This window comes from Nanorana parkeri, unplaced genomic scaffold (assembly GCF_000935625.1).
Source record: "Nanorana parkeri isolate BGI_ZX_2015 unplaced genomic scaffold, ASM93562v1 scaffold1252, whole genome shotgun sequence".
Taxonomy (NCBI): domain Eukaryota; kingdom Metazoa; phylum Chordata; class Amphibia; order Anura; family Dicroglossidae; genus Nanorana; species Nanorana parkeri.
Window position 1 is genome coordinate 302,335 of NW_017307520.1, and position 11,704 is coordinate 314,038.

Here is an 11,704-nt window from a genome sequence, read left to right on the forward strand (position 1 = left end):
CGGCGGATTTACCTAAGTGCTTTTTTCACTTTTGGTGACGTGAACCTGTTTGCTCTGAACATCCACTGGTGCTGATGTTTCTACAGTATATATTTAAAATACTGTGTAAGTGATTTGGTCTTTGACGAGAACACAGGATCACTTTAGCTATAGTTGTCAGAATATTGGCGAGCTGATAACCTGTGATTCATAGATGAATTAAAGTCTGGATTTATATAGGAACTGTGCCTACAGGTGAAACTCGAATAATTAGAATATTGTGCAAAGTTCATTTATTTCACTAATGCAACTTAAAAGGTGAAACTAATATATGAGATAGACTCATTACATGCAAAGCAAGATAGTTCAAGCCGTGATTTGTCATAATTGTGATGATTATGGCTTACAGCTCATGTAAACCCCAAGAACCCCAAATCCACAATCTCAGAAAATGAGAATATTACATGCAATCAATAAAACAAGGATTGTACATAGAACAATATCGGACCTCTGAAAAGTACAAGCATGCATATGTACTCAGTACTTGGTTTGGGCCCCTTTTGCAGCAATTACTGCCATTACTTTTGCACGATATTCTAATTATTCGAGTTTCACCTGTATATAGTGACTGTGTGCCAATGGCATTGTTCATCTGAAATATGACATCAATCAAGTGTTTTGTGTTATAGTATAGTCTGCATTTGCTTTTTTTATCACTATAACTGTTACTTTTTTAAATGATCAGAAAGACAGAGAATGTTTATAAACATAGCCTTTATTTTGGTGAAATCATTCCAAATCTCAAGGATCAGGTCAATTGTAAGTAAATGTTGAGTTTGAGTTTTAAATATACATCATTGTTCGTGGTGATGTATTAATCTGCCTGACATGAAAATCAGTTTTTGCAATTTGTAGCAGTGAAGGTTAGTCATACTCCTTATTACATTCCCCTCCTTCGTTCCTTATACCCTAATTTATCTCCACCTCTTACATAAGCCTGAAAGAGTCATAGCTAGAAGCAGAACAATCTGCTAATTTATAGCACTCACTCTTTTCAGCGAAATGGTGCAAAGACGGTCTGGCCGGGGTTGTATGGGGCTGAGACTGAAGTAATTAGACGCATGTTTCAAGTAGCGATGACTGTTCCTTCGGCAACCAAATGATTCCACTGCAGCTTTGTAGAGATAAAAAGTTAAAGGCTTAGACAATTTGATGTGCAAAGCTCAATGGGGTACGCTAGAAAGGTAAAGCAAGTCCAATCTGATGTCTAGCAAAAGTTGTATATATATTTGCACATACATTTAAAGAGAGAGAGAGAGAGAGAGATATTTCTATATAAGATAGATCGATAGATAGATAGATAGATAGATAGATAGATAGATAGATAGATAGATAGATCTGTATATATAGTAATGTAGTAATATTTGTAATAACTTGTTTAGTGTGGAGAACCACTGATGTAGACTTTGTTAAAAAAAAAAATGTCCATTACCTTCCTGAACAGATGACCGCTTTCTTAGCAATCATCATAAACATTGAAATAGATCTGTTTCAAGTAAAGTATATGACGATTACATATATGTGTAAACCAACATGTGAGAATAATAGCTGTGTTTAATTTTATGCAAAATAATTACAATGACATTATTCGGTAACTGTTTATTACCTTTCTTTTTTAGATTGCGGGTCGAAGGAACGACCGTCACAAAGCACAGACAAAGGCAAGCCTGATCCAGCTTGTTCAGATTTTGTTTGTTCTCAAGATCATCTTTTATCCTGCCCGCAAAATACTTCCACCATTGAGCAAGAAAGATTCAATCCAGGTATTAACCCTTTGCGAAGTTTATATATTATAGGGCCCTTCATGGTGCACATTGCTAGTTTTAATATGTGTGTATAAATAACAGTTTGATGTATCTGCAGCAGATTAAATATTGATTATGCAGTAAGTGTGTATGTATGTGTACAATAGGTACTGTATAGGGGGTATGTGCAACAGGTCAAATAATAAATATACAGTAAACTGTGTATGTATATGTACAATAGGTGCTGTATAGGGGTTATGTACAACAGGTCAAATATTAAATATTCAGTCAACTGTGTATGTATATGTACAATAGGTGCTGTATAGGGCGTATGTGCAACAGATCAAATATTGAATATGCAGTACCTGTTTATGTGTATGTATAATAGGTGCTTTATAGGGGTATGTGCAACAGATCAAATATTAAATATGCAGTAAATTGTGTATGTATGTGTACAATAGGTGCTGTATAGGGGTTATGTACAACAGATCAAATATTGAATATGCAGTAAAGCGTGTATGTGTATATGCACAATAGGTGCTATATCGGGGTATTTGCAAAAGATTAAATACTGCATATGCAGTAAAGCATTTATGTACAGTAGCGTACTGTATAGGGGTGAGTGGTTTGTCTGTGTGTGTACTTGGTGTTAATATCTATTGGATAGATACCGCGATGGGTTGCTAATTTTTGTGTTCTTTCAAAAAACACTAACTGTTGGTCTTAGATTGTGATTGGAGGAATAAAATTAACACTGAACAATGAACAGACATACCTGGGAGAATTCACTGTATGTCTGGGTGAATGTCTTAGTACCATGGAAGTATTAAAACTCTGCCCATCTTCATTTGAAATGTTTATAATCCAGATATGAGTTACATGGACAGAATACAACTGACAGTTAAATAACATTCAATTGTACATCTAGAATTTACAGCAAGTTCTGTAAGCACATAATGGAGAGGGTGCATAATGCAATGACCAGGTTAACCTTTGCCATACCATGACATTTATGAAGATTATATCTTACTTTCTTGACTTGTAAATTTATTGAAATGTTACTTTTAACTGGACAAATGCCAGGAACCAGGTAGCCACTGCTCCTTAAAAATAACAGCTGGCACCTAACTTTTGAGGTATTCTCTAGTTTTTGTCAATGGAGCTGGCTCCTAGAAAAAAATCTGCTGGCTTCTGGATTGGACAAACTGGCTCCTGAATTCTATATTAATTTGCCTACCTCTGTTTTATACTGAAAGTTGCATATCTTAGATTTCTTTTTAAATTTCTTGAATCAAAATAATGAAAAATGTTCTTGCAAGAAATTGTTCTTGCGAGAACTTTGGCAATTTAATAGAACAAATATTTAAAATCCTTTCCACGTCTCCCTCCCCTAATTGCACTGGACACAAGAGACCCTTCAGTTTGTGAGAATCAATTTGTACAATTCAGCTCATTACATATCTTGACAGCACAAACCGTAATATTTGTATTATTACCTAATTACACGGCTATTATTCTTATCTACTCTTTCTAAAAAGCAGTAAAACATATAAACATTAAAGTGACATTAAACCCTCAGATTTTTTAACATAAAACAATACTGTAATGTGTGCCTTACTGTAATCCATGGTTGTTTCCCTTCTCTTTGCTGCTCTTACTTTTAAATCTGTATCTGTTCTCATGCTGGGCAGAACTTCTGTTTTGCAGCAGACTGCCTTGTGTCAGGAATGGATGTATGGTGTCTGTGTATAGGTTTGTAACCTGAGCCAGCACTACAGGAAGAGGCCCTGAGCTGCAAAGGGAAGTTCTCCCCAAGCATGAGAAGACATGAGGATTTAAAAGGAAGAGCAGCAAAGAGAAGGGAAACTACCATGGATTACAGTAAGGCACACATTACAGTATTGGTTTATGTGAAAAAATCTGAGGGTTTAATGTCACTTTAAATCAGGCTACTATCCAGAACCATTCACTTGCCTGTCCATGGAAAAAAATATTTCTTACATTACCTCAACAAACATAGAGCTGCAAAGACTCTCTTAGACCAGAAGTTGTTAGGTAGGAGCTATATACCCAGGAATTCAATAAAAGCATTAAAAGAATGGTGTTCATCACATTTACTAAGCTGAAATAAAATGTCTTTGCAAAGTGAACAGCCTCTTTGCTTTTAATAAATCATCCCCACTGCATCTGATCCTCTGTAAAAACGAATTATCACGGATTATGACTTCAGCCTAAGGTTTGTAGTCCCTGTGAACAATAGAATAACAAGACTCTACTGCTAAAAATAGCTCATGATATATATCATGAGCTAAAATAGAACTCAATTGGGCAAAAAGAAAGATGATCACAAAGTTTTAAAGCAGACATGGCCTTTTTCTATTTATTTATTTATCTGTCTATATAAACAAGCAGAAACAAGCAGAATTTAAAATAAATATTATAATTTGCTGTTAAGCGTTGCAGCTGACCATTCTGCCTCCATACACATTAAATAAAGTGTGTAACGTTTCCAAACATAATTTAAACAGCTCCTTCTTGGGAGCTATTGAACATAAAGTGATGAATCAAAATGGTCTCAGTCAGTCCTTGGTAGCATGTACATCTCTGTGCTGTGTGCATGTCACATGCAGTCTAAGTCTGGCTATTAATGATGATGGATTTAACCCCTAGGGATGGGCCTTCATCATGGTGTGCATGTACCTGGAGATGGTTATCCCTTTCTTATGTAACCTTTTTTTTCTATTCATAGAGGATTGTCAGCATTAAACCCAATGTACTTATTTCTCTCAACATAATATATAATATATAATCTGCATTTACAAATATAATTCTAAAGTACATATCTGAAAAAATCTAAACGTAACAAGGTGAGGGTAATAAAGAAGATATGGAAAATAACAATAACAAAATAATTTGTTAATAAAGTGAATACTCAAAGTAGGCATCTTTGTCCATTTTGTTCATTATATCATGAATAGACATTTAAGGGCTCATCCACACCATCCAGCTTGCTTTAAGGTGTACATAAAGCAAGCACTGGTGTGTGTCATGCACAGATGCTGCAATACATTGTAAAACACATCACAATCTCAATACAAATTAGTAAACTAAACGTGAGATTGTAGTGGTGTCCACTTTACAACACACACAGGAAACATGGGGAACAAACGTAGCCACCCTCCAGAAGGAAGGACAGTGTCAGCACCAATTCAGAGATGATTTAAAGGAGAACTATGAGGTGGGTGATTTACACTAATTCTCATAGTTAGAGCCGACGCATGACATTGAAACTGCCACACATCAGCTCTATAGATCGGAAAGTGAGCGAATACATACCGTCGCTTGCTCACTTCCCGATTATCTCCCTGCAGAGAGCAATGACTGTCAGTCACCACTCAATGCAGGGATTCCCCCCTCCCCTCTCCAATCCTCCAGAGCTTTAACATTGCAATGCCTTATAGCACATCCAAACACGCTGCGCAGAAATGCAACAGATACTTTTCTTTTCAGTGCACACCAACATGGCACATTGGTGTGAACTTAAACAGCAGGACATAAGGCCTTGTTTATATGTTGGGACTGTGTTGGACAATGCTGCCCAACGCAGTCCAGTGGTGCTGTTGTCAACAAGCTTTTTAAAGAGAAGGTAACAGTGTTATCAGTGCTTATAATTTGTGTATATTAAATGTGTTCAGTAGCATTATAGCCCTGATAAGTTTGTTTGATCAATATAACAAAGTGCTGTGATTGTATTACAAGAGCAAGTATTCCTTTACAGGTGAAAAGGAAGATACAAAAAGTGGAGGCTGTCTGTTTAATAGTGCATCATAGGAACACATTTAGTTGTATTGTATAAGCCCAGTGGGCTTAGTTAGTTGCACTTTTTTTGGGCAAACATCTTTATTTACCTCTCTGGCAACTCATTTCTTATTTATCCTCCATTAGGAGAAGCCTCGTGATACTGTGCAAAATTGGCTGTGGACTTTTTAATTTTTTGACAAACTAATACTAGCTCCAAGTTAGGGGATGTTCTTACTTTGTTTTCCCATGATGTTGTTTGTTTTGAAAAGGGCACTTTTTTTATATAATATTTTTCAACAAGGATAATCAATGAAAACATACATTTTGAATTGTATATTTTCAATATTAGTAAAGGACTAAGTTTATGTACATATTTACAAATGGAGTAATGTTCACATCTAAACATAATAAATAGCTCAAATTCTTCTTGATAGTAGTAGCAGAGTGTATTTATGGGACATGCTTCTTGCTAAAAGGTTCAGAGATGCCTCGCTTTACTGTTTATGGACCAACTATTTTTTTTATTACTTTAACCATAGTGAGCATTTGCCATTTGTTTCTGTAAATTACATTAATTCTAGTGTGAACCTTGTGTAGCTACCACCCTAACAATTTAGAGCTCTGCCCTTTTTTTCTTCTGTTGTCATCCATATACAGGGGAGCTCTGATAAATGTTCAGCATACTTTTGATTGTTGTACCAATATTTTTGGGAGTACCCACAATTTCTCAACGACTTGGTCACTTGTCTTCATTCTTTCATAAAATGGATGGTTTAAATTCAGTGTGTTCATATAATCATCTGGTTCCTTCTTGTTCTCCTAACCAGAGTGTAATAAGCTTGCAATAGTAATACTTACCATACACCTCAGTGACCCTTCAACTGAGGTGCATTCATGTTTAAGGCCCCATTCACATTGAGAGTTTGTCGTGCGATTGGCATTTTGCGCAATATCGCAAAAATGTTTGCATTGGGCTGAGTACAATCGCGCGACATCTGCTCCAAAAAAGGGTCCTGCACAAGCAGCGCGCGACAGCCACGAGCACAGCTCCATTGACTTGCATTGGAGAGCGATATCGCATGGCAAATATGCGCAATATCGCGTGGAAATCCGCGCAATAAAACGCTCAGTGTGAATGGGGCCTAAGTTGAGGTATTCGTTGTTTTTTTGGGGGGAGTGTTTAACTATGAAAATTAATACACATTTTTGTTAATTACAATTATAAATCACCTCACTACAGTTTAGTAGTGTAAATCTCTACTTGCTGATGGGTATTGTTGCTGCTGAGTGGATTTGCATTGTGTGTAATGGGTAAGCTTGGATCCAAAGAAGTGTTTTTAATTGTTTTAGATAAGCTTTGTTACCTACCTTTAGCCAAAAACTATGGGTCGTTCAAATAGTACATCAAAACGCAGGGAAAAAAAACAGCCATTAACTTTACATATTTATTACAGGATTTTGTATCTTGCCTAATTTTCTACTTTCATTTAATGTCTAGCAATTGTTTTTGGGTTTTTTTTAATTCAAAAACTTTTATTGAAGACGTCAGGCAATACAGTAGAAATACAGTACACTATAAGTAAAGTCCGAACAATCAGTCTTACAGAAATCTTCCAACTGTCAACGTAAATAGCCACGAAAATTAACAACAATCCTACAGGCATATAACTAGTTCCGCATCAATATCAGGGCTCCATCGCATAATGGGGTAAATACTTGGTGAAGAACTCTAGGGGGAGCCATGTACCTTAAGCATCTTAGGGCAGCTAAGCAATGTCAAGGTTAATGATGTATGACTCTACATGTAACATCCACTGCCATATTGTTAAGGGCTGCTCTGTGGCCTTCCTGCCCTTCATGTGCACAACTGCTGGAGTATATGAACAGGTTATGAAAAAGGGAGAGCAGCGAAGGACAGAGCAGTGTGAGCGGGGATGGGGAGAGAGAGCAGAAGCAGGAAAAGAAAGAGAGGGGTGGGGTCGGGGAGGGAGGGGTTAAGACCCCCGTACCGGGTCTCCCATGCCATCCGTCCCCAGCAAAGTCAGTCGGTCTGGGCATAATTCATTGGGTCATGTGTCGGAGGTAGCCATCTGTATACCTGAAGTAGACCCACGGTCTCCAAGTAGAGTTAAACCGCTCCTCAGTGTTTTTCAGGGAGGCAGTCAGGTCTTCCATCTTATAGGTGTCGTTCACCCTGGAATACCAAAGCTGTATAGAGGGAGGTTGAGGAGACTTCCAAAGCAGTGGGATACAGGCCCGCGCTGCGTTCACAAGATGCACCGTGAGAGAGGATTTGTATCTGGCCAGAGAGCGTTTGGGCATGTGCAATAGGCAGGCGGCCGGGTTGTCGTGCAGGTCAACCATGGTCAGGGAGCTCACCACCTCGGCCACAGTGTTCCAAAAGCTGCGCAACTTTGTGCAGGACCAAAAGATGTGCAGGAGAGTCCCCGGAGAGGCAGAACATCTCCAGCACATAGGGGAGATGGAGGCGTCAAACTTATTCAAAACGGTGGGCACTCTGTACCAGCGCGTGAGAAGTTTGTAACCAGCTGCCTGATAGTTGTTTGCCATCGAGGTTTTGTGTGCAATAGCTAGCACATTTGCCCTTTGCTGGGGGGTGAGTTCCACGTTCAGGTCAGCTTCCCATTTAGCCAGGAAAGGGGGGGCATAGTCCTGTGGGTGGGAAGTCAGTAGCGCATAGATGGTGGAGACAGCGTGTCTGGATGGTGAATCTACCCTGAACTGGTGTTGAGAGGGCAGGTCAGTCAAGTCACTCAAGGCAGGACCCCTAAGCCACTGCGAGGTGAATCGAAAGTCGATCATCCTGAACTTGTCTGAGTCTGAGGAGTCTCGCATTTTCATAGCCCGGGCGGAAATCGGGGTCGCCTAGGACCGGGGTGAGAGGGAATGGGGAGGGCGATAGGTTGGTGTTCCTCAGTACTCCTTGCCACCAGGATAGTGTTGTGAAGGATGGGATGTTGTTTGATCTCGGGGGGCAAGAGGGAGGCTAGCCACGGTAAACCCTCGATGGGGAACCGATAATCGGCCAGAAAGGGGGTCGTAAGATCCGCAATAAAGGTCTTATAGTAGGCCAACGTAAATCCGTCGGGCCCGGGGCCTTACCGGTGGAGGACTGTTTCGTCGCTGCAATCAGTTCCTCCTTGGTAACTGGGAGTTCCATCTGAGCCCTGTCGGCTGCCTGAGCGCCCCAAGAAGGACTCGATTGCCGCGGCGGGCGTGGGCGGGTTGGGAGGGTCGGGCTGTAAGTTATACAAGTTATCGTAGTAGGTTCTGAACTCGGTCGCTATGTCACTGGAAAGGAGTGCCATCCTTCCCGTGGAAGATTGAATACGTGGGATAAAAGTTTTGGTTTGCGGGGCCCTAAGGGCTCTGGCCAGTAGCTTGCCGGGTTTGTTCGAGTACTCGTATAGGGTACGTTTGCCCCGCAAAAGATGCTGTTTAGTTTTTGTAAATCGTTAAGCTCTTCCCGCACACGTACCAGCCTGCGATAGGTAAGGATGGCCAGTGATTGCTATTAACAAGGTAAGTATCTCACACGGCTATACATCACATAAATTTAAAAGTTGCACAACTGTTGCAAGCTGAAATGACTACAAATGTATATTTATATATAGAAATATATCTAAGATGCTGTCTTATAAAACAACAAAAGCTGTAAAAAAAAAGGCAAATGACATTTCAGTGAAACCATTATTCTTCATGCAGTTGCCTACTGCAGGAATATTTCGCTGCAGGTTTGAGAGATTCTCGATCATAGTTCTATAACATCAGACCCCACATTGTTATGTAAATTGACTGCATTAGATCTAGCACATCTTGCCTAATTAAAAATGTTATGCCCTGTGACTGAGATGAGCTTATTATTGGTAAAGATTATTAGTTCAGACATCCATGATAGGATTGCGGATCTGAAAGAGATATAGCTGTGTCGTTTCTTTCAGGAAAAATGCTATATAGACTCATCAGAATATATTTCAGGAAAAGATATGTAAAACAAGGATATCGTTTAAGTTCAGGAGAACATAATCCATGCAGACATACTGTATCTGGCTTATTTTGAGAGAAAGCAATAGTGATTGACCAGGAAAGTCCAATATGCTGACCAGTTTTCACCCTAAAAGAAGTATGCCAAGGGAATTCTAAAGAGGTTCATGAGTGCAACCAGATATACTGAAATGGACTCAGATCAACCGTCTGATGAGTATATGACTGTAATGTCTTCCTTATATTGTAAAGCGCTGTGCAAACTATATAAATCCTTTATAATATTAATAATAATAAAGTATCTGCTCCCGTCCTAATTTGTCATATACAGTGCACCGTAAGAATCACACAGACACAAGGATCAGGTCTATGATACTTCCTTTATTACGCTAAGGCACGAAGGTTTTTATAGGCAAGCAGCTAGTGCTGTGTGCAAAGGTCATGTCCAAGATTAGGTAAACTTCCTTCAGGATCCAAACATTGTCATCTTGGGTGTAGTCCCAGGAGGAGGCGCCATCTTAGTTTCTTGTTATTCACACGATGGGAGGGGGTGCAGCTAACGGCCATTTTGAGCAAGGAATAAATAGTAAGAGGATAGCTACACACCTATATACATTAGTAAGACAAATGGTCATTTTACTTTATTCCATAACAGTCCCCCCTTAAAATGACTATTTTACTCTGTCCCTAGGTTTTCCTAACTCATCTGTCTTTATGTGTCTTGGAACTTTTTTGTGCTGCACGTTAGACGAGCGATGGCTATCCCATCGCCCCCCTTGGGGCCCAACTGGTCTTCAATCCCCTGTAGGGCATCCCTGGTATAATTCACAAATCTCTGCTGGTTATAGTAGATGTAATTTATCCAATCTACATTCTTGTTTTGTGATGACCACCTCCTGGGCCCCCACCAAACTTAACAAAAAAAAAAGGATATATAGAGGAGAAGTCATGGTGTAGGCAACATTTGGTGTCTTCAGGGGTAGGGACCTTCTTGCAGTGGGAGGCGTGTATCCAAGTGGCTTTCCCGGCTACTTTCACAGAGGTGGCTGTAGTCAGCAGGACTTGGAATGGACCATCATATCTGGGTTCGAGGGAACGTTTTCTCACGAACTTCTTTACCAGTGCCCAGTTTACAGGCACTAGCCTGTGTGTGCCTGTATCTAACTCAGGATCTGGAATGGAAGAAAACACTTGAGGATGGATTTGGGTTGATTCTCGTGACAACGTGGTTACATAATTAGTTAACACATCAGATTGTAGTTGCAATTGTTGTGGAAAATAACAACCAAGTCTGGGGGATGAACCAAACAGGATTTCATAGGGGGATAGGGAGTGTTCTCCCCTTGGTGTGTATCTGACGCTGAACAGGGCAATGGGCAGACTGTCCGGCCAACTCATACCTGTCTCTTGGGCCATTTGCAGCATTCTAGTTTTTAGAGTACCATTCTTCTTTTCTACTTTCCCACTACTCTGAGGGTGATAGGGAGTGTGGAATGCCAAAGTAACCCCCAGTGCAGCCCACACTTCTTTGGTCACTGAGGCCGTGAAGGCAGGGCCTTGGTCGCTCTCTATTACTTCTAGGACCCCGTATCTGCATACTACCTCAGCTAGAAGTTTCTTTGCAGTGGTCTTGGCAGTCATGTTGGTTACTGCATAAGCCTCTGGCCAACCGGAGAACATATCCACAACCACTAGGGCGTACTCAAACCGCCCACTTCTTGGCATTTGGATGTAGTCAATTTGTATTCTCTGTAAAGGGTACAGCGGTTTTGCAAGATGCTTCTGTGGTGTCTTTTCTGTGCGTCCTGGGTGGCACTTGGCACAGATGGCACATGATCTGCAAAAGTTGTTTGTCAATGTGGTGATTCCAGGTGCTGTATAGTACTTGTTGATGAGAGAGTTCATAAGGTTCTTCGACAGGTGGGCTGCTCCATGTGCCCACTGGACCACTGCTGGATACAGACTTCTGGGTAGGCAAAACTTCTTGTTGCACTCAAGCAATCCATCCTTTAGAATTGCTCCCTTCTTCCAGGCCTCTTTTTCTTCTGGGCTTGCAGTTCCTTGAAGTTCCTTCAATTGGTCTTTGTTTGCTGGTAGGGTATGTAGATTCCACA

The 11,704-nt window shown here is 40.2% G+C and overlaps 1 long non-coding RNA gene across 1 annotated transcript in view; it reads right to left on the bottom strand.

Moving 5' to 3' along the window:
- The window catches only part of LOC108797279, an 18,006-nt gene that overhangs the window by 5,883 nt on the left and 419 nt on the right, over positions 1–11,704 (bottom strand). The window contains exons 2-3 of the long non-coding RNA XR_001941871.1: positions 10,379–10,464; positions 4,870–4,872 (exon numbers count right to left, since the gene is read on the bottom strand). This is a non-coding gene — a long non-coding RNA (uncharacterized LOC108797279). The remainder of the gene's footprint in view (positions 1–4,869; positions 4,873–10,378; positions 10,465–11,704) is intronic.